This window comes from Oxyura jamaicensis, chromosome Z (assembly GCF_011077185.1).
Source record: "Oxyura jamaicensis isolate SHBP4307 breed ruddy duck chromosome Z, BPBGC_Ojam_1.0, whole genome shotgun sequence".
In the NCBI taxonomy this organism is placed as follows: domain Eukaryota; kingdom Metazoa; phylum Chordata; class Aves; order Anseriformes; family Anatidae; genus Oxyura; species Oxyura jamaicensis.
The window spans coordinates 65,721,391-65,743,232 of NC_048926.1; the positions used below are offsets into that span (position 1 = coordinate 65,721,391).

Consider the following 21,842-nt stretch of genomic DNA (forward strand, 5'->3'; position numbering starts at 1 on the left):
GTTGAAGCACCTTACAGAATCACAGTATGGTTTGGGTTGGAAGGGACCTTAAAGATCACCTAATTCCACCCCCTGCCATGGGCAGGGACACCTCCCACCACACAAGGTTGCTCAAAGCCCCATCAACCAGCCTTGAACACTTCCAGGGATGGGGCATCTCCCCTTTCCATGCTTCTGATGGTGCATTTTCAGAGACATGACAGCCCTGGACCTTCCAGCAGCAGGCAGGTGGCCACAAGAAACCCAAATTACAGTGCCACCGTATGAGTTTGTAAGGAGAACCGTCAGGTTCCTATCTTTACTTTTTCACCGTTTATCTCCACAGCTTTAATCATAAAGTCAACTCCAATCGTGGCACCTTGGCCTGGTGGGAAAAGCCCCTGCGTGAAGCATCACAAATAATACTGAAGGTCATCCAAAATAGCGTTGTGGCTTTTACAGAAACAGAGTAAGAATAACTGCAGCAAATAATTCAGAATCCAGTCTAACCAGTTCAAGGAAAAATATCATTTTGACTTTTGCTTTTAATTTGAAAAAGATAGTGCAGATACTAAACAGGACCTCTCTGTTTTCCTTAGTTGACATTAAAAAAAAATCCTGTAAGTATATGTGCTTCCTCCACATACACTGACTTGTGTAAAAGCTACACAGAAACAATTAAACAACTGCTGAAGAAGTGTATTTTAAAAAACTGCGTCTGACTACTAGTCCAAACACATGACCACTTTGACACACATATGTATGTCAGCCAAACTTTAATTTGCTGAGATGTTTACACAAAGGGTTTACCTAAGACACAATATCCACATGTGGATTGCAGATGCTATTTTGGCCCTTCTCATATACATACTGGAATGCAATCCTGCCTCTGCTTACGATGAATAGATGGCCATTCATAAGAGCTAACTAAATATTAAAGCAGTGGGTAAACGTATAGCTAAAGAAAAGCTAAGATTAATGAAGAAATCTCATAGAATCATAGAATCATAGAATATTCTGAGTTGGAAGGGACCCTTAAGGATCATCAAGTCCAACTCTTGACACCGCACAGGTCTACCCAAAAGTTCAGACCATGTGACTAAGTGCACAGTCCAATCTCTTCTTAAATTCAGACAGGCTCGGTGCAGTGACAACTTCCCTGGGGAGCCTGTTCCAGTGTGCAACCACCCTCTCTGTGAAGAACCCCCTCCTGATGTCAAGCCTAAATTTCCCCTGCCTCAGCTTAACCCCGTTCCCGCGGGTCCTGTCACTGGTGTTGATGGAGAAAAGGTCTCCTGTCTCTCGACACCCCCTTACGAGGAAGTTGTAGACTGTGATGAGGTCTCCTCTCAGCCTCCTCTTCTCCAGGCTGAACAGGCCCAGTGACCTCAGCCGTTCTTCGTACGTCTTCCCCTCCAGGCCTATCACCATCTTCGTAGCCCTCCTCTGGACACTCTCCAACAGTTTCATGTCCTTTTTATACTGTGGTGCCCAGAACTGCACACAGTACTCGAGGTGAGGCCGCACCAGCGCAGAGTAGAGCGGGACAATCACCTCCCTTGACCTACTAGCGATGCCGTGCTTGATGCACCCCAGGACACGGTTGGCCCTCCTGGCTGCCAGGGCACACTGCTGGCTCATATTCAACTTGCTGTCTACCACGACCCCCAGATCCCTCTCTTCTAGGCTGCTCTCCAGCGTCTCATCGCCCAGTCTGTACGTGCAGCCAGGGTTTCCCCGTCCCAGGTGCAGGACCCGGCACTTGCTCTTATTGAACTTCATACGGTTGGTGATCACCCAGCTCAGAGTCCTGCATCCTTTGTTTCCTGTGTATCTATGGTACTTAGTCATTCCTGGGTCAAGTTCCTTGGATTCCAAGGTAAATCTGTCACTTTACTGTGGCAAGTTGTACTGACAAATGCCAAACAGTACAACTGCACAACATACTCTTTGTGATCATAACAAAGGCTTGGTTGGAGATGTGAAGGCTGGGGACAGCCTTGGCTGCAGTGACCATGAGATGATGGAGTTCAGGAAAGAGTGTGGAAGAAGCAGAGCAGCAAATAGGATTGCAACCTTGGATTTCAGGAGAGCAAACTTGGGCCTCTCTTGGGACCTACCTGGGGGAATCCCACGGGTTAGGGCCCTAGAAGGCAGGTTAGGTCCACAAGAGCTGGTTAGTATTCAAGCATCACTTCCTCCAAGCTCAGTATCGGTGCGTGTCTATGAATAAAAAGTCAAGTGGAGGGGACAGGAGACCTGAACAGTTGAGCAAGGAGCTCCTGGCAAAACTCAAACAGAAGGAAGAATATAGAATGAGGAAAATGAGACAGGCTACTTGGGAGGAATATAGGGACACTGTCAGAGTGTGCCAGGATGCAATGAGAAAGGCTAAGGCCCATTTGGAATTAAATCTGGCAAGAGATGGCAAGGACAAGAAGGGCTTCTTCAAATACATCAGTAGCAAAAGGAAGACTAGGGAAAATGTGGGCCTGCTGCATGCTTAATCAACCTGATAGCCTTCTGTGATGGCATGACTGTCTGGGTAGATGAGGGGAGAGAATGGATGTTCTCTACCTTGACTTCAGCAAGGCTTTTGACACTGTCTCTCCTAACATCCTCATAGTCAGCCTCAGGAAGTGTGGGATGAATGAGTGGACAGTGAGGTGGATTGAGAACTGGCTGGATGGCAGAACTCAGAGGGTTGTAATGAACAGTGCAGTCTAGTTGGAGGCCTGTAGGTAGCGGTGTCCTCCAGTGGTCAGTACTGGGTCCAATCTCGTTCAGTTTGTTCATCAGTGACGTGGATGAAGGGACAGAGAGCACCCGCAGCAAGTTTGCTGATGACACATAGCTGGGAGGAGTGACTGATACCCCCGAGAGCTGTGCTGCCATTCAGAGGGACCTGGACAGGCTGTAGAGTTGGGTGGAGAGGAACCTCATGAAGTTCAACAAGGGCAAGTGCAGGGTCCAGGCACCAGTACAGGTTGTGGGCTGACCTGCTGGAGAGCAGCCCTGTGGAGAAGGACCTGGGAGTCCTGAAGGACAGCAGGGTGACCATGAGCCAGCAATGTGCCCCTGTGGCCAAGAAGGCCACTAGTATCCAGGGATGCATAAGGAAGAGTGTTGCCAGCAGGACAAGGGAGGTGATCCTGCCCCTCTACTCTGCCCTGGTGAGGACACCTCTGGAGTATTGCGTCCATTTCTGGGCCCCTCAGTGCACAAGAGACATGGAGATGCTGGAAGGAGTCCAGCAGAAGGATACGAAGGCGATTAGGGAACTGGAACATTTCTCTTATGAGGAAAGGCTGAGAGAGCTGGGCCTGTTTAGCCTGGAGAAGCAAAGACTGAGAGGAGATCTTATCAATGTATATACATATCTTAAGGGAGGGTGCCAAGAGACAGGCCCAGACTGTTTTCAGTGGCACACAGCTACAGCACATGAGACAATAGGCACAAACTGAGACACAGAAGTTATGGCTGAATATGAGGGGACACTTCCTTACTGTGAGGGTGACAGAGTACTGGCACAGATTTCCCAGAGAGGGTGTGGGGTCTCCTTCTCTGGAGATATCCAGAACTCCCCTGTACACGATCCTGTGCAATGAGCTTTAGATGATCCTACTGGAGCAGGGCAGTTGGGCCAGACAATCTCCAGAGGTGCCTTCCAACCTCAGCCACTCTGTGACTCTGTGGTTAAACATGGCAAGATTGGCAAGATCCCCCCTCATTCTTCTCCAGGCTAAAAGGGCCCAGCTCTCTCATCCTTTCCTCTGTTTTTTTTTTTTTTTTTTTTTTTTTTCTTCCTGAAACACAAGCTTACATTTGAAAAAGAATACTAAACATTATCAAATACTCACTATTCCAAAAAATATATATACTTCAAAAACTGGCTTAAAGAGAACCAAACAATCCTAAGAGTATTTAAGAATCCAAATACTGTACATAACTTCCTTTAAAAAAATCTTATAAACTGATGTAAAGTGATGTAAACTGATGACATATGACTGAATAAATTACACGTTAAGTTTCTAGGAAAACTAGAAAACAGTAAATGGAATGATTGGGAAATGAAAAATGTGACAGAAGCTTCCATATGTTTGTTAGTTTACAGCAGCATCTTGGGTTACAGAAAGCTTTTTAAGGAGAACAAGGTTAGTAAAACCAGGATATAATTCAGAAATGGTTATCTCAGAAGCAGGTTATGTGAAAAAAGCTTGTCTTTGTCTCTAGACTTATGGAAAGCTAATTGTGAAAAATAGATGACAATTAGAGTGATGTTGGACAGTGGACTTACTAAAGGAATAATGATAACAGGCAGTAATGGAAGGGTAAATATCAAGGTAACCAAAGGTTTCTTCTAGAGTTTAGGTAAAGCTAAACCTTGCAACCCATGTAACCAAAACTTCACTAATGAATCTTTTTCAGAAGAATTTAAGAGTTTGCATGATGCCTCCCACAAGGATGAGAGATATCCATAATTCAGAAAGGCAAACAATGCAGAAGAAAGTGAATAAATCTGAACAAGCCTTGTCTCAGTGAAAGGGGATACATCCCATGCAAAGTCAGAAAAAGAGACTTTAATGAATACAAACTTTTAAGCATTACCTCCAAATGTGGTGGTTGCACCATTCCCAACCCTTAGAAATACTACACCAGCTCAGTCTTCTCCTCCCATCCTAGCCTGCGGTCACATAAGCATTTGTTTAGCTCAATAGCAGACTGAATTGGAAAACTGATTCACAGGGGAAAAAAAAAAAAAAAAAAGAAAAAAAAAAAAGATGGAAAAAAAAAAGGCTAACCGATTTCATGATGGAGTTCCTCAGTCTGATGAACATGAATGTTTCTGCTGACAAAAGGAAGAAAGTAACATGAGCACAAGAGCAGGACTGAATGACATTTTTGGCAGACAAAGATGTGTTTGAAATTAGTGCTTACCAGCTTGAATCCTTCAGCAAAGAGAGCCTATCATCAACTGGGAACAAAAGGAAAAGATCCCATGTGAAAGGATCATGATGAATCAGTCAATCTGTTAGTACTTGAAAAAAAGATAAGAAAACAATGGTGTGATGCACAGACTTATGTGCATACAAAGGATGATGCAGACACTTGGTATGTGGGTAAACCACAAGCTGAGCTCTTCTACTGAAACCCACAAAAGGCATGAACTGCGTGGGTTTAGGATGCCTTGTTTCTTATCCTGTATCCCAATGGTAAGCAAATATAATCCCTTTAAACAATTAGAGACCACATAGGTCAAAAAATGGTTTCAGTCATCTGTTTTCTTGAAATAGAGGTTGAAACAGAGCTTTCATGAGGTTGAAACTTTATTAGCTCACATTGGAGTATTTCCTTCAATTATTCAGCTCTCAACCACAGCTACCAGTCCACTGCCCTATCTTTTTCTGTCATGCCTAATCTTTCACTGCTTGATTACACAGGCACCCCTGTATTTGAAGTAACACATGCACACCACAGTCTTCCAAAAATACCACATTTGGATACCATATTTTTCAGCCCAAATTTCTGTTACATTCACTCAGGCATCAAGGGTGCTTGATAATTAAGGGACTTTATCAGCCCTGAACAACCCTTTTACGATATGCTACAGTTCTTTCACAGAATCACAGAATAGTCTAGGTTGGAAGTGTCCTCCAAGATCACCGAGTCCAGCCTCTGACCTAACACTAACAAGTCCTCCACTAAACCATATCCCTAAGCTCTACATCTAAACGTCTTTTAAAGACCTCCGGGGACGGTGACTCAACGACTTCCCTGGGCAGCCTATTCCAGTGACTAACAACCCGTTCAGTAAAGAAGTTCTTCCTAATATCCAACCTAAACCTCCCCTGGCGCAACTTTAGCCCATTCCCCCTCGTCCTGTCACCAGGCACGTGGGAGAATAGACCAACCCCCACCTCGCTACAGCCTCCCTTCAGGTACCTGTAGAGTGCAATAAGGTCGGCCCCTGAGCCTCCTCTTCTCCAGGCTAAACAGCCCCAGCTCCCTCAGCCGCTCCTCGTAAGACTTGTTCTCCAGACCCTTCACCAGCTTCGGAGCCCTTCTCTGGACTCGCTCAAGCACCTCCACGTCCTTCTTCTTTGTATCAACCTGCCCTGCAACCAGCCAGCCAGCATTTTGACCATCTCAAGATCTAAATTCCAACCTTGGAATTTGGCTGTCATTGCACCATACCTGTCCTGTCAGCACTGGTGACAGATCCAATGTCCCTTTTGTTTTTGCAGCCATCACTTTCATGTCAGAGCACCTGGCTCTCCCAGTGGAGGAGGGCCTGCACAATCCTCACCCCATAGCTCTCCTTCACGGCTCAGGCAAACCCTGTTCAAGATGGTTAACTTCACCTGCCCAAAGATTTTCTACCATCCTTCCAATTAGCTTGAAAGGACAAATCCTGTCAACATTTGCTGATGAGTGGTCAGTGCTGCTTCTCACAGACAGAGTGAAGAGATCAAACACGTCGCACTTCTTTTTGCTTCTGTCAGGACTTCACAGCCGTGAGCGTGCGCCAAGGCTGAACTCACCCAGGAGCTCACAGCTCTGTATGCCCTCGAGCTCTAAAAGCATCTGCTACACCACCACATGCTGCTCAGGGCAGCTTTAACAGCTAAGCAGCAAAAAATGGATGTCTTGCACAATGTGCACAACAACCTGATGGCAACACTGCCAGGCAAGCCTGCATGTTGATGAATGGTTTTCCATGCTGTACCAGACATGCTACCACAGTACGACAGGTAATGCCAAGGTATGTCTACACCTTGTGCCTGTGGCAGCAGAAAATCCCTAGTTCAGGAGCCCACCAGTCTCTCTCCAGAAAGATGAGAAAAAAAAATAGTCACGAGAAGCATTTCCAGCAGAGAGAGAATTCTACCTAGAGATACTATTTACGACATACACGTATCTACGTATGTAAATAAATATGCATATATCTACACTGACTAGCACTCCACTTATCCCATTCCAGAGACCAGAATTCAAAGCAGATGAAATGCAAAGAAAGAGATATCAAGGGGAGGAAGGGCACATCCTCTAGCAGCAGGAAGAAGAGTTTGGGATATTTACACTTTGAACAAGCAAGCTCATTCCAGAATACCTAAGCTTATAAATACGTCCAGGGGTTGAACAGCAGGTGAAGGAATGAATTATTTCAGCTCACAAGCTGATCTAAAAAGTATAACAGACAGGCCACAAAATACAAACAACAGATTAAAGATCAGAACCCTTTAGTAGCAGAAAAATCTTCCAGCACATACAGAGGGTGCAAACACCTGAACAGAATTAAAATGAACTTTGACCACAATATGAGACAGATGCATGCTAGAGCGGGGACCTGGAATTTGTGATTCAGAAGGCAGGCTTCTTCAGAACTCCTCAGCTCTTCTGAAAACACAGCCACCACCCACCTAATAAAGTTAGCATGAATGTCTATGTGTATATATATGAACGCTGGTCCTGTGTGCAGGGCAAGGACAACAGCAAAAGACCTCTTTCTTATAAACCTTATAAAAAAAAAAAAATTAGAGGATGTCTTAAAAATTAAAGGCAAAAATGCTGGCAAGTGTCAGCTCATTTCAGGTTAACAGCATAAACATTAGCAAAAAATATTTGTCATGCATCCCAAGGTGACTAGCAATAAAACATTAAAAACATTTGTTTATAAACCAAAGCAGACAGCATTCAATATACCAACATAATTTTATTTTTCAAAATTGCACAGCCTTAGTTAGCAGAACTAACAAAATTGCTCACAATTAATTTGATTCTCATTCACATTCACTTGATGTTACTTTAGGTTAAATTTCTTTAAGCTCAGCTTCCTATCAAAAATCGTTGTTTAATACAGCCATAAAGACTTTTCTACTTCTGCCACGTTAAAAATATTTTAACAGATGTCAAATAATATACATTTAGTTTCTTATTTGAGGGAAGAAGCTTGAGATGTGATCTTTTTTACAATTTCTATTTGAAAAGCAATGGAAGAGGAGAACCGTAGTGAAAGTGGCAGATGATTGCAGCATGAGAACTGGTTTCAGCCTATGCCAGGGAAAGCTTGTGCTGGTATTAACATGCATTGTCTGAAGCAGTTTCTTAACAGTTTGGATTCCTGGTTTCAAACTCTCCAGTAAGAAAAATAATAGCAGTCATAGCAGTCACTAGGGGATTTGCTGCCTTGCATACTCTCTACAACAAATACATTAAATATTTTGCAAGAGCAAATATCTCCACTTCCTGGAATGTGCTGTAACTAGTCATCTTTACCACCAGGTAATGTTAGCAAAGCTTGATACATTCAAAACCCAAACTTACACTATGCAAGTTTTATTTATGAAATGGCTGTTGACAAAGTGTGCTTCCTTACAGCTCATGCTGTAAGCCATATGCTGTAGTTAACACAAGGAGGTGCTTAATCGCTGTTCTGAATTACTGTTAGAACTTAACTCTAGGCTACAAAAAAACTTGGCAGCAGGGTTACAGATCTCCATAATTTTAGCTCTGAAAAACATGTTCTCAATCTGAGCACGCTACCTGAGCAAGCATGAAGAGCTGAAAGCTCAGACTTCCTGTGGCTGATAACGAAAGAGGTGCTCTCACTAGGTCGGGGAGTTAGAGCCACTTCAGCAGCACCTTCCCATCCAGACTGAACTTCAGCCTGTGAATGGCACACGTGGGGAGTCACTGCCTGTGTTCCCATGGCCAAGCTGTGCTTTACACGCAAACAGAGGTTGTAGAAAATTAAAAAAGTAATACTTCCAAAAATACACAGAACTGATCCAAGAAGAAATTAATACATTTTCTGCATATAAATTAAAACCTATTTCCTTTATAAGGCCTAGTACTCTGAACTGACCTGTTTCTTTCTTCTAAGTGACAACAAAATTTCATAAATTTCATCATGTGTGCTTTCCCTGAAAACAATACAAGGTGGAAGGTTTTACAGCAGAATAACTTGTGATATTCATTTAAGAGCCTTCCCCTCTTTTTGGTACCACCTGTAACACTTCAGCAGCAGAGTGTTAAGAGGAGTGATAAGAACCATAAATATGTCCATGTGCATGCAAAATAATCTAAAGCAAGTATCGGGAAAGTTAGAAAATGTAAGCTAGCTGTTTTGCATTTCCTTCATTATGACAAAGCAGCTGTGAAAACAGCACAAACAGAAAGCTCTGTGTACTCTAAACTCCAGAATAAATATCACTTAGTATTGTTCCTGAAAATAGATTTGACAAAAGACTGACAGTTAACATTTTGTATTGACAAACATGAGAAATAGGCCAAAATGATATTAACTTTGGACTTCTAAACACTAAATAAGGATACCCAAGAATACTAAATAAGATTATGGGAATTCCTTAAACTAGGATAAATTCAGGAGCACACAGACAAGAAAAACAAAGTGAGACCAACAGAATGCTGTAATTATCTAGGCATTTTTCCAAGAAAATTCAGGGATGAAGTTACATTAAAAAATAAAAAGTTAAAAATAAAAACATAGAGGCTGTATATTTTGACCAAGTTATTTCCGTCCTATAATGATACAATAAGAGAAGGTAAAAAAAAAAATCTGAGAAGCAATTTAATTTGTAATCCCAAGCACCGTAAAGCTTTAAGCACAGTAACTTCTGTATATTATTAACACAGAGAACACTGTTCAGACAAACTACACTTATTCAATACACAAGTGCATACATGAGGCTGTTACAGAGAAACGTAGAGAAACCTGTAAGAATGTGGCATTCTGCAAAAATCAGAAGAAACGTAAATCCTATGGGGAAAGACAACTTTTAAAACAATTTTCATTTTATGAATCAATGCAATAAACCAGTAGTAAAACCAAGTCTCTGAGAACTGTTTCTGTTTATAGGGACGTTTAGCTTGGTATGAATTAACTTTTAAATTGTGCTTAAAGGCGGTTGTGTGTTATATGACAAAAAGTTTCCAAATTATACTCTCTATCAAATACTGCCTGTTACTTAAAATGCCTCAGCTAAATGAATGCAAAACAATGGAAATCAAGTACTTCTATCTGACTATGTGGAAGAAAGCTTAACTACAACATAAGTCTGATCTCTTCCATTTCTGTTGCATGAAATGAGCTTTAACACCTCACAGAGGAAGTTTCCCCCAACCAGACTGTTCTTCAGCTTGGTTTAGATTTGTTCAAAAGAGCCTCAACTTCAACATCCATAAACGCATTTAACCTGGATCACACAACCAGCTGTACAGCCTCCAGCAATAATTCACTTACACACCTCTACTGTCAATAAAAGATTCAGTGTGCTCGAAGCTGAGCCCTTTTTCCCTTGGTGACAATTACTAGGTCAGCTTGGGCTGCTTTCATCTTCACTCTTCAGCCATCTCTGGGGCTTTTGTGGAGAAGAAAAGCACAGGAAAGATGAACTTTGTACACGTTCTGGATGGAAACAAGAGGAACTGCATAACTCACTACTCAGAGTAAACAGCTAATGTACACACATAGAGGGATGAAAAAAATATATATATATACAACCAACAAAAACAACAACAACAAGAACTTTTTGTTCCTATTCATTGCATCCTTTGGTCACAGTACAGTGAGTTCTAACACGAGGTGCTGTAAGAGTAGATGGGTGTAAACTTAATTTGATCTTTCTCTAGCTTGAGTGTTTGCTTCCTTCAGGGCACGTAAAAATAGAGGGTATTAAGGGTAGGCAAAGTTATTTCCTGAAGTCTTCCCATAGTTTTTGAATTTCATCTTCTTATTTTACCAGCTTCTGGTAGAATACCTTTATTAATTTATCTTCCAATTTTCTCTCTTTAAGTTGTGCTACAGTTGGATAAAAAGTCAGAGCAATGATAAATTACACTGATTGACAAACAGACTCAGGTTTCCCTCTTGAAGAGTTAGAAATACTCTGTCATTGCCTGTTTATAACTAAAAAATGAATTATGCATAAATACCACATAGAGGGGAAAAAAAGGTTATGGTTTTGAAGCACTTGACTGTGCCATTTTTGTTTCCTCAAAACAATCTTGCATTGAAAGTTTAATTTAAAGATTTGGATCCAAGAAGGGAGTTGTTTTTGTTATAAAGCGTCATGCATTCAGTATTACAGAGTAACCGTTCCACAATAATCACCTTCATACAGACAGCCCTTTCCTGTTCCAAGGCTTAATGTGTTAAGCTTTCAGACACAGGAGCCTAATTTGTGGACACAACTGCCTGGGGCCGTGCTCTGCTGTGGGCCCAGCACACACCTTGATCCCCAAAAGCTGGAAGTAATGGGGTGTGTGGGAGCCCCCAGTCCTCGCCCAGCAGCCACCATACGCCTTCACTGCCTTCCACTCCACACAGCTCTTAAACTGCCATCCGGCAGAAGGGATCCCATTAGGTATACCTGGGAAACGACTTGTCGCAGACCCAAGAGAAGCTTACTCTGCCACCAGGCTGCCCAGACAGACAGAGATGGATGTGCCAGCCAGGGAAATGCCATCAAATTGCCAGTTATGAGCAGACCCATTTATGTGATTTGATTTTCAGCTGCTTGCATAGGACAGCCACACCACGCTGGGGTGACTGGCACTGGTGACAGGATCAAGCGGTCAAAGGTGCTCTGAGGCCTTATATAGAGAATAGAGCTTTTTAACTGAAAATCTGTTTTTAACTTAAAATTCTTGCAGGGTATAACAGGTCTCTGCATATCTATTTTTTGAGAAATATTGTTTTCCTTATGCTTTTTGTTAATCAAACAGGGTGAGAGTCAAGTGGGGGTTATCCAGTGTACATTGGTTTCCCCAGCTCTGGCTGTGGAGGCCCTCTGGGTGTACAGCTTTCACCAAGCAGCACTCACCCCACGGTATGAAACTTTTAATTACAACATGGTAAGGTATAAACAAACTCAAGGCACTCTATTTTCATGGGCACCCTACAGCAACACGAAGCACCTGAATGAATTGCCTCCAAATTAGCCAGGCACATAGGTGTCGCCCTTGCGGGAAACTGTGCGAGTGGATTTACCTGAGCAGAGGAAATCAGGAAAGTGGCAGCAATTAACAACATGCTCACATCCCTCAGTGTGCAGTACAGCCTTGGAAGATTCGCAGTTAGCCACCCAGCTGGACACAGGAGAGACAATCACCCCCATTTGACACTGGAGCTTTACTAAAGGTTGCTCCGGGTGGGTGACCACAATCCTGTGACGCGTGTGAAGGCCTTGCACAGCACTTACCTGGTGCACAGCCCACTGCCACCATGACATCCTGGTGGTTGTGCTCCAGGTGTCCCTGTGCTGTGGGACACCTCCCTGGCCGCTGACCCTCACGGAGAGCTGTGGCCCCACCGTGAGCCCTGGGCAGCAGGGCAGACAGTGCGATGGCCTGCTCGTCCCCACACAAACACGGGCATCACAACGGGTGCCGAGACGTGCGCTGGCTTTAAAGCCCATGCGCCATCTCAGAATTTTTACCCTGTGGAATTACCCAATTCCCCTTTTCTGCTCATATCCACCCAAAACAGAAACAGTATCTAGAAAAGCTTTAGTTCACTATCTCTGCCACTTTTTCACAGTAGGGTCTTACTGAGCGCAGGGAAAATCTTCACCACCAGGTACTGTCAGACTGCCATGCTTCCGCAGCACGAGGATCCTTTGAGAAAGACACCTCTTTTCTGCCATCACTGCTGCCAAATGTTTTTGGTTAGCCTTAGGTTACACTGCTATAGTGTTATGCAGCTTTTCATATCAAGGAAAAAAAAAAAGAAAAGAAAACAAAAACTTATACATGAAGTTTTGTTTTTTTTTTTAGGTCTTTCATTTTTGTTCTCAAGAAGTCCATTTATGCTCCTTGATACTTCTGCTGTTTATTGCTATTCCAGTTTTGGATCAAGTTCTGAATTCACTCCTCCCAGCTAATTATTTAATTATCACTTTGCCCATCTATTTATCTGTCCATCAATGCAATCATTTCCCTCAAGACACAGAATGCCAATTTTCAGGCTTGTGCTATGACCTCTTTTACAATAACATGGTTGTAAGGCAAACAAAGGCAAACTGGTCATAACCACACTTTTAGCTGTGGACTTCTTTCAAATGCAGTAAAACTAACCTGTAAAATGGTGCTAAATGGTGCATGCTGTGTTTAAGCTTGGCTAGTACAGAGTTCTGCTTTATTACCATTTTCAGCTTAAATCTCAAAGTCCACTGTAATGATACACTCTCCTTCCCCAAACTGCCACCCAGTGCAACCTCTTGCACTTAAACAAAGAGGGTTGTATTTGTGACATGGTTTCCTGTGTATACAACAGCAGCATACACTGTTCTTAGGCCCCTTCTCCTGACAGATTTTATACATCTGAAACATTGGCTTCCCCTCAGTTGGATCCAAACACTCAGGAAAGAATTTCAAAATTCCTTACTCTACAATGACTGAAACCAAAAACCTAGCTTGACACATAGAACTGCACAGTTCTTGTAAAACAAGATCCTTAAAATGTATGCTTGTGTAAATGTGTTAAATTTCAAACAAGCTATGGGAAAATGACCATGCTGAAGGTCTGTAGAAGTGGAAAACAACAACCAAACTACAGGGAAAAAAAAATCCGCAGAAAGCTCATTAGAAACCACAGTAAACTAAATCACAGTTTTTTTTGGGATGGCAGATCAGATGGCCATTACTACACAAACTACAGTTAATGGTCAGGGCCATATTCTGTGTCCTTCATCTTTTGATGTCACCTGGAACATGCTTTCAATAGATGCTTTCATCTGTTTTCATGTGCTCTCTCCTATTCAGCCTACTGTTTGCAGTGGAAGAACACCTCAGAGGAATAAATAAAGAAAATGTACACAGCACTTGACTACCTTCTGCTGAGGTCACATTTAGCACTCATTCTCTTCTGTTCCCAGTTGCCCTCCTGGCATCACCAGCAAAGCTCTCATTTCTGGTGACTCACAGCTATCCACCTCTGTGTTCAGAATCACTTGTACAGCACATACCACCAGTAAAACTGCACAAATGCATTTGGTGGCAATCAGCATACTTTCTGCTTCACTGACCAGCGTGGTTCTCTGCAGACCAGCACAACACAGACTGACAGCTTGTATTAGAGAGATTTCTCTGTAATTCAAAGATGAGGACAAAGGGTAACAGTTTAAAACTAAAAGAGGGTAGTTTTAGATTAGATGTGAGGGAGAAATTCTTCACTCAGAGGGTGGTGAGGCACTGGACCAGATTGCCCAGAGGAGCTGTGGATGCCCCATCTCTGGTGGTGCTCAAGGCCAGGTTGGATGCGGTTTTGAGCAACCTGGTCCAATGGAAGGTGTCCAAGTCCATGGCAGGGGGATTGGAATTAGACGATATTTAAGATCCCTTTCAAGCCAAACCATTCTATGATTCCTCAATTAATCACATTTCTGCCATTATTCAATGCTACATTTAACTTTTAATAAATTTTCAAAAGCTTCCAAGCAAAAAATGATTTAGAAAGCTCTTAAAAAAATAAATAAAAGAGGATAATCCAATACATCAAAGTGCTACAGTGGCTACAGTGAACAACTTAATGGATAACAAATTATGTCAATGTACCCAGAAATAATCAATTGCATTTACATATGGTAGGAGATAAGACCTTGATGTGAAACTCAAAGAAACAGAGAAGCATCACATAAACCATTTTTATAGCAACACCTTCAAATGAGAAACAATTCCACTTACCAATATATTGTCAAATGTTTGGGAAAAAAAAGGGCTGGCAGCTAGAAAAAGTATCAATATTTCCATTACACTGATTATAGTAACAGATCTATATTATCTTATTTCACGATGTTATTTCATTAGACAGGAGGCTAAAGGATTCTGTCATTTAGCCACATTATTGTTAAGTACTACTCAGTGGTAGAAGAAAAAGAAAGCAGTAGTCAAACAGATGAAAAAGACAATAATTTCCCTTCAATGTGTTTAAATCATTTTGAAACACATATATACGTGTGTATATATATATATATATATATATACACACACACACCAGGTATATCTAAGTACATTGTAGCAAATTTGTTCTGAAGGTATTCTTGTGTTTTTCACTCATCCTGAATCCACTTGAGACTTCAGCAGGAGAGATCCCTACAGATGAACTGCATGTTCTTAAATAGTTGTTTTTACTAACTTATAAGAAGTACAAGAGGAAAAAAAAATACAAGTCTTTATTTAACCTGTCATCTCTCGCCGTTGCAGATCTGTCCTTTATCTCAAATGCAACAGAGTCAATTTGTATCACAAGGTTAACATAAAAATATTAGATGACAGCTTTTAGATTTTGTTATGTAAGCAATGCAGCATTTCAAGGACAGCAGAGACACAAAAAAAGCACTCGAGCCATATTATTCCATATTTCACTGTAATAATAGCCAGCTAAAGATAAAGGTTATCAACTGCCTCTTCCAACTTGACTTGTAAATTTTTGAATAGCTAAGCAGAGTCCTAAAACAAGCTCTGCTTTGTCTCTCTTGTTCTACCCTCTATTTACATTTTATTTCTCCCCTCTGTACCTTTTGCAAATTACTTCTACTTTTTATCTTATAATAATTTAGTCCTACATGCCCCTAAAACACCCATTTCTGTTTCCAAAATCATTCTTATCGTTCCAAAACGATAGCGCAGTTACAAGTGCTAGTAATACCATAGATAAGACTACGTCTAGACTAATTGAGACAGGTTTTATGTCTGGAATCCTGAACACTACAAGCTGAAGGCCCAATAGTAGTAAATTACTTTCTTCAATATCAAGTCAGCAATTAAAATACATCACTGAGCAAGAAGCTCTAGGAATGTCGACAAACTATCCTCAGAAATGGATTTTTCTTTTAAATAAAAACTCTGCAGTTAGTATTCATAAAGACAGTTCTGTAGACAGGAAGATGAGAAAATTTTAAGCAATATCAGTGTCTATTGAATAAACACGTGAAGATGACCTGGAATTTTGAAGAAGAAAAAAAAAAATGTAATAATTTTTGATGAAAAAAATTTTCTTGACTTTTTTTCACCTTGCGAAGAAGCATGAACTACAAAAGTCATTTGAAGCCCAGCTGGTAAAACACAGAAATTGTGGTGCCAGCTGGGGAGGAAGGATGTGGGACAAGCTGAAGATAGGCAAGGGTTTCTCAACAGTACTTGAAAATTATTTTAACATACAAGGACTACGCACATACATGAAACAAATTCTCTTCTACCAAGAAGTCTGTAAGGATACCATAAATGACCACATATCTAGCCAGAAATACTCTAGACCGGCTTAACACTTAGGACTTAACTACAGGGCATTTAAGTAGACCCTTGTCTATATTTTCTTACACCTGCACATACTCAGTACTTGGAGAGTACCACCTGCAGCAGCCGAGACAGAAAATCATAGGTGACCTCCAATATCAATTAGCATTTTTCTACAAGTATTTAAGTAATCCACAATCTGAAAAACATTTTGGGACAGATGTGACGATGTGTTTTAGCCACATCTAAGATACTTCGTATTATTTAACATAAACATACCGGGGAGAGCTCTAAAAACCGATTGTTTCATGTAAAACTGCAATGCTTTATTAATAGTAACTGACATAACAACTTCCTCTTCTTTCCTCAAAGCAAAGAAGCACCAAAAACCCCTGCAAAACTACTGGCATAAAAATAAAACTAAAATGTTTTCAGTGAGTCAAATGGCAATTATTCACTTCTGACACTGACAAAAAGTTGAATTATATTTTAGGAGCACTTATGTCTAACAGGAAAAAGGCCTTCTGCTTTATAAAGGACCATTTATGGATAAAATGAGTTGCTGCCTAACACACATTTTGAAATCTGATAGTTATAAGAAGAAGAAAAAAAAAAAAAAAAAAAAGATTTTTTCCCCACCCTGGCTTTGATACCAATGACTTACTTACACCTTAGATTTGCCCAGACCTGGAGGAAGCATGAAGGTAAATTTTGTTTCTTTTAGGACTGAGTGAGAGCAGTGATGTGTGGATGTCTGGAGGGCTTGGTAACAGAGTTTTGACAGAGAACTGTCCTGATCACCTGAAATCTGGTTTACTTTCAGGATTTCTGGATTAACTTCCAGAATTCCTGTTGTACTTGCACATAAGATACTTTCTTCAGATAAATATAATATTCTGCAGTAGACTCAATATATTTTTGATACATCAGTATTACCTACCAAAGTCAAAGTGGTTGCCACAGCTGTACAAGAACTGGGTCCAGTACCAGTTCATTTCAGCTTGAAACTAGAGGAAAATTCATTTTCATGGAGAACCAGGATGCTTAACGACATCATATTTTCTAATCAATCATTGAAATGTGTTAGCATTTTGTTTGATAAATTCCACTTTAGCATGTTTTTGAACAAGACTGTCTCCTTCTTATGCACTTTTTTCCCTCATAGGTATATTCTTTCTTGTTAAATACAATAATATTTAACACATCATCCAAAACTACCAACTTGATAAAATTGTGTGTTTTATATCTATGCTGGACGGAATGGAGGGCTTCAAAATCAGTTAGTGGTAGCTACATTTTTTAAATTATTATTTCCTGCACAAATATGTATTCAACCTCAAAGTTCAAGGGACAAAGATCTTCTAAATCATCGTGGGCAGGTATGCTTTCTCAGAATAGACCCACTTCTCAGTAAATTCCAGTTTAATTTATTCTATCCTTTTCCACTTATTTCCCGCACAGAGGAATAACATGGACTACGATTATGTGTTTTGCGGTGGACAACCTTGAATATATCTGATACAGCAACTTCTGCAGACAAAGCATCACATAAGACAAACTACACTGTTCTTAAAAAAAAAAAAAAAAAAAAAAAGACTAGCATAAAGTTGAACTGTAAATATGAAATGAAGACACTATAAGAAAGTAAGGCATATACAATTATAAAGTATCGAACACTAGTCACTGTTTTTTAAAAGCTTGCTTTGTTATCCCATTTCCTGAATTGCTCTCTCAAGATCAGCTCCTTAGAGCAGGCACAGCATTCAAACACACTACCATAAAGCTGTGCTGTTAAAGCAAAAATAAAGTTACAATGAAGCCTTTCACTGTGCGGAAAAAAAAAAAGAAAAAAAAAAAAAAGAAAAAAAAATCGTATTTACTTGAGATAGCTAATTTTGAATAATCGCCACAAAAAAATAATTCAGCTACTGACCTCAGTAATAAATATAGAATTCCTATGTCACACAGCATTTCCACTGGTTAATTCTGAATTTTGGGACCTCCGGACACATCTTAAATGGACCAAGTATTCCCCTGTGGATGCAGCTGGAGCCCAGCCCATTGCTCACCCAAACCTCCTCTAGGTAATTTAACAACTATAACTCACAGCCAAACAGGCACCCAAGTAGCTACCATTAGAAAACAATGCACCAACCTGATTTCTGCAGGATAGAGCTACTGTATTCTTCACAGTGTTATTCCATAAAGAGGAAGAAAAAACTGTGTTTTGACAAGTATGCCATATATTTTGTACACCCAAAGTCATTATAATTCAGTTAAGTCAGGAGAGTGGAAAGGTTTGTTGATCCGATCACAGAAACTGAATTTCACAACTAAATGTTTAGAAAATTTAAAAATACCCAACTTTATTTCTGGGATAAAAATGAGATCTAAGATTAAACTAATGCTACATAATGCTAAAATTCACTTATTAGGAAATATGCTTTCATTTAAAGATAAAGCATTGGGTAAAACACAAATTTTACTAAAGATACCTTCTTTACCTTAATCCTTAGCATGTATTTTAACAATTTACCAATGCCCCCTAATGGTTTTATCATCTCAGAGGTAGGTAGCACCTCTAAAGTCACCCTAACATCTCTGAAGTCCTTGTAATGTTTGATCAACATCTGAGACACTTTTTACCCTCCTTCTTACCCTCTGGGGCTCTACACAAGAACAGAATTGAAATTAACGGAGAGTCTTAACACGCATCATTTAAAGGGCATGCATTTTATCTGATGCCTCATCTCACACACCTATCTTACTAAATTCAAGGCCACTGTGGAAATCCCAGGCTTTACCAGAGTGACAGGAAGAGAGAAGTGGTATTTTCGGTTTAAATGATGGTTTGAATAACCAGTTCAGAAAACAGCACCTGAAGCACATGCTTCTAGTTTAAATCCAGTATTCTGCCCTCTTAGCCTCAAGGAAGGGGCATTAGAAATGGTAATGAAAATGGCCCGTGCTCTGCACATCACATACCTCGATCTCATAGCACAAAATCCAAACTCCTCAGGACAGGGTGAGGTCAGTCCATGCTCAAGTTGCAAAAGGCAGCTCTGGTTTGAGCAAAGCATTACACGAGAAGGGAGTGAAAGAACTTCTGGTGAAACTTCTGGCTACTTTGCTTAACTGCCAAAATACCATCTTAACTTCTTCGTGACCACATGTAACATTTATTCCAGGTCTTATGATCTAAGGATGCTGGAGGCGAAGGGAAATAAACAAACCGTAACTAATTTGAAGCCATAGCCACTTTCTTTGATTGCAAAGCCAGTCTCCAATAAAGATGACCAGACCTTCTGCTACATCACAGCTGAGAAAGGTTGCAAGAAGAGAAGAGAAAATCCAAAGGAACACCAATCCTGAAGAAGTCCCTAAGTCATCTGCCATTAACTCTCCAGCTCTTGGAGTACAACATTCTCTACATCGACCTTCCAAACAACAGATTGAACTGTGGTACATATGGAAATAGATCCTGAGGCATGTTCAGACCTACCTTACATGCAATCTTCCTGTATTTTTCAGTTACATTTTCTTTTGTTCATCTGACCAACCTGATACACAAAACCTAACTTAAAAGGAATAAGAAATCTGTCATTTTGGGAAGATGTAAAGAAAGTATTTGCATGGCCTACCTAACAGAGGAAAAACACAAACAAACAAACAAAACTAGGAAGAAACCACACAGGGTGTAAAACAAAACAAAACAAAACAACAACAACAAAAAGAGGAAAGAAAGTACAATCCAAATGTTTCGTATTGCATCTCTCTGATGCTAGCAGCTAGAAACCCCGTTTAACCAGACAGTACTCCCAAGCAGACAGAAACTACTCCAATGCCATAAGAACTGTTGAAAACAAACTTCCAACCATTTAGATTAAGCAAGAAATTTAGTTGGATTATAAGCAATGCTAAAATCGCCACAAATATCACTTAGTGACTTTTTCTTTTTTAATCTTTTAGGAACCTTTTTTGTTTGGTCTGTTCAGGTGTAAGAATGACTTTAAAAAAATGAAGGGAAATCCTAGGAAAAAAACTATTAAGAGGTAAACTTAGAGGAAACATTAGGAATTTAGAAGAAAATTTATCATACCGATGTAGCTTCTTTCAGACCAGCTACTGTTTACGTACCTTACTTTATTATCAAGTACTTTTGTTGTTTGTATAATCCACAGGGACACACTACCTGCTTTAAAGACTATCAGGCATTCTACCAACCTCTTGGAGGACCTGTCTTGACAATCAGAAGTTGACCAAGGTTGAGATTCCTCAACCATTTCATTGTTTCCTCAGTCATCTGAAGCAGCAGTTATTACTCCTTACCTAATGTCAAGTATTTGAAGAAAACTAAAAATAGGCAAATTAAGCCGCAAAGTTCGCTGACATCGAGGTTTGACCAGATTACGCTAGTTACTATTTAACGGAAGCGAGCGGCTTCCTGTCACCAAGGCAAACAGCAAGTGAACGATTTCCATTTCGAGCCTATGCATTTGCGCTCCTCCACAGGTCTGCACCATAACTTCGATGGTTTTCCATGTACGCTTCCAGGTTAAATAAACAAATAAGCATTATAGAACATTTTATTTCCTTCTTCCTGCTTCCAGTCGTGTTCCAAGTTCACCAATTTTTCCTTCCCAAAAAAGTTCTTGGACTTCCTTCCACTGCACATCTCTTCCACTCTGGACTTTTTCTCCTACCAGGCCCCGTTTCGAGTCTCAACAAACTTTTATGCAGTTTATTTGACAGAAGCAGAAAACGCTTCTGACTTCTTAGGAAAGAGACTCCTGAGAGGAGCAATAAACGTGTAGACACCTTCGTCTAGTACTTGAGTTGCTCATTCCCTTAAGGAGGCTTTTTTTCTTCTCCTCCTCATTTTAAAACAAGGCAAGGATAAAAAGGCATTCTGTTCATTTAACACTCGGTACATGCTTATCAAAGGTAAAACTCCGATGCCTGGAAACACAAGGTGCTACCCTCCTGTCCCACGCACACAGCAGCAACCTAAATCGTCAGGATGAGGAACGGAAGGAAGGTCCATCAGCCCAACTCAACCTACGGCGACGGAGCGGGATGGGATGGTGTGTGCAAAGCAAAGCAGTGCAGGGAGCAAGGTGAGTGCAGATGGGAACACCACTCGGGCTGATTTTGCTTTACCGGTGCACACGCCTGGCCACACGTAACAGACCTCTGCAGGCAGACAGACCTCCGGAACGGGGGGTCTGGCTACCCAGCCTCATAACAGACAAACCCCACGCTGAACCACGCTCTGCCTCCTCGATCCGCACAGGACTGGAGCCCCTTGGCCGTACTCCAAAGCCAGACCCACCCCTCCCACAACCAGCACCGCCACGACAGCTCCGACGAAGCTCCTGCCCCCGCAGCTCGGCGCGTTTGTGCGCGCCCGGCACAGCCGCCCTGCCCTCCCTCAGCTCCGGGACCCGTCCCAGCCCGGCGCCGGGGCCGGTTCGGGCGGCGGAGGAGGGGCGAGGAGGGCCCGGAGCCCCGGCTCCTGGCACACTTACTGTGGGGACGCGAGGGGGGCGGCGGCGGCGGCGCCTCCGCGGGGCTGGCGGCGGGGAGCGGCGGCAGCGGCGCGACCG

At 41.4% G+C, this 21,842-nt stretch overlaps 1 protein-coding gene across 1 annotated transcript in view; it reads right to left on the minus strand.

The window, feature by feature from the left end:
• The window catches only part of TNFAIP8 (TNF alpha induced protein 8), a 64,925-nt gene extending 44,443 nt beyond the window's left edge, over window positions 1-20,482 (minus strand). Inside the window, exon 1 of the mRNA XM_035310540.1 lies at window positions 20,461-20,482. The gene's annotated coding sequence lies outside the window, so the exon portion shown is untranslated. The remainder of the gene's footprint in view (window positions 1-20,460) is intronic.
• Window positions 20,483-21,842: the final 1,360 nt, after the last annotated feature.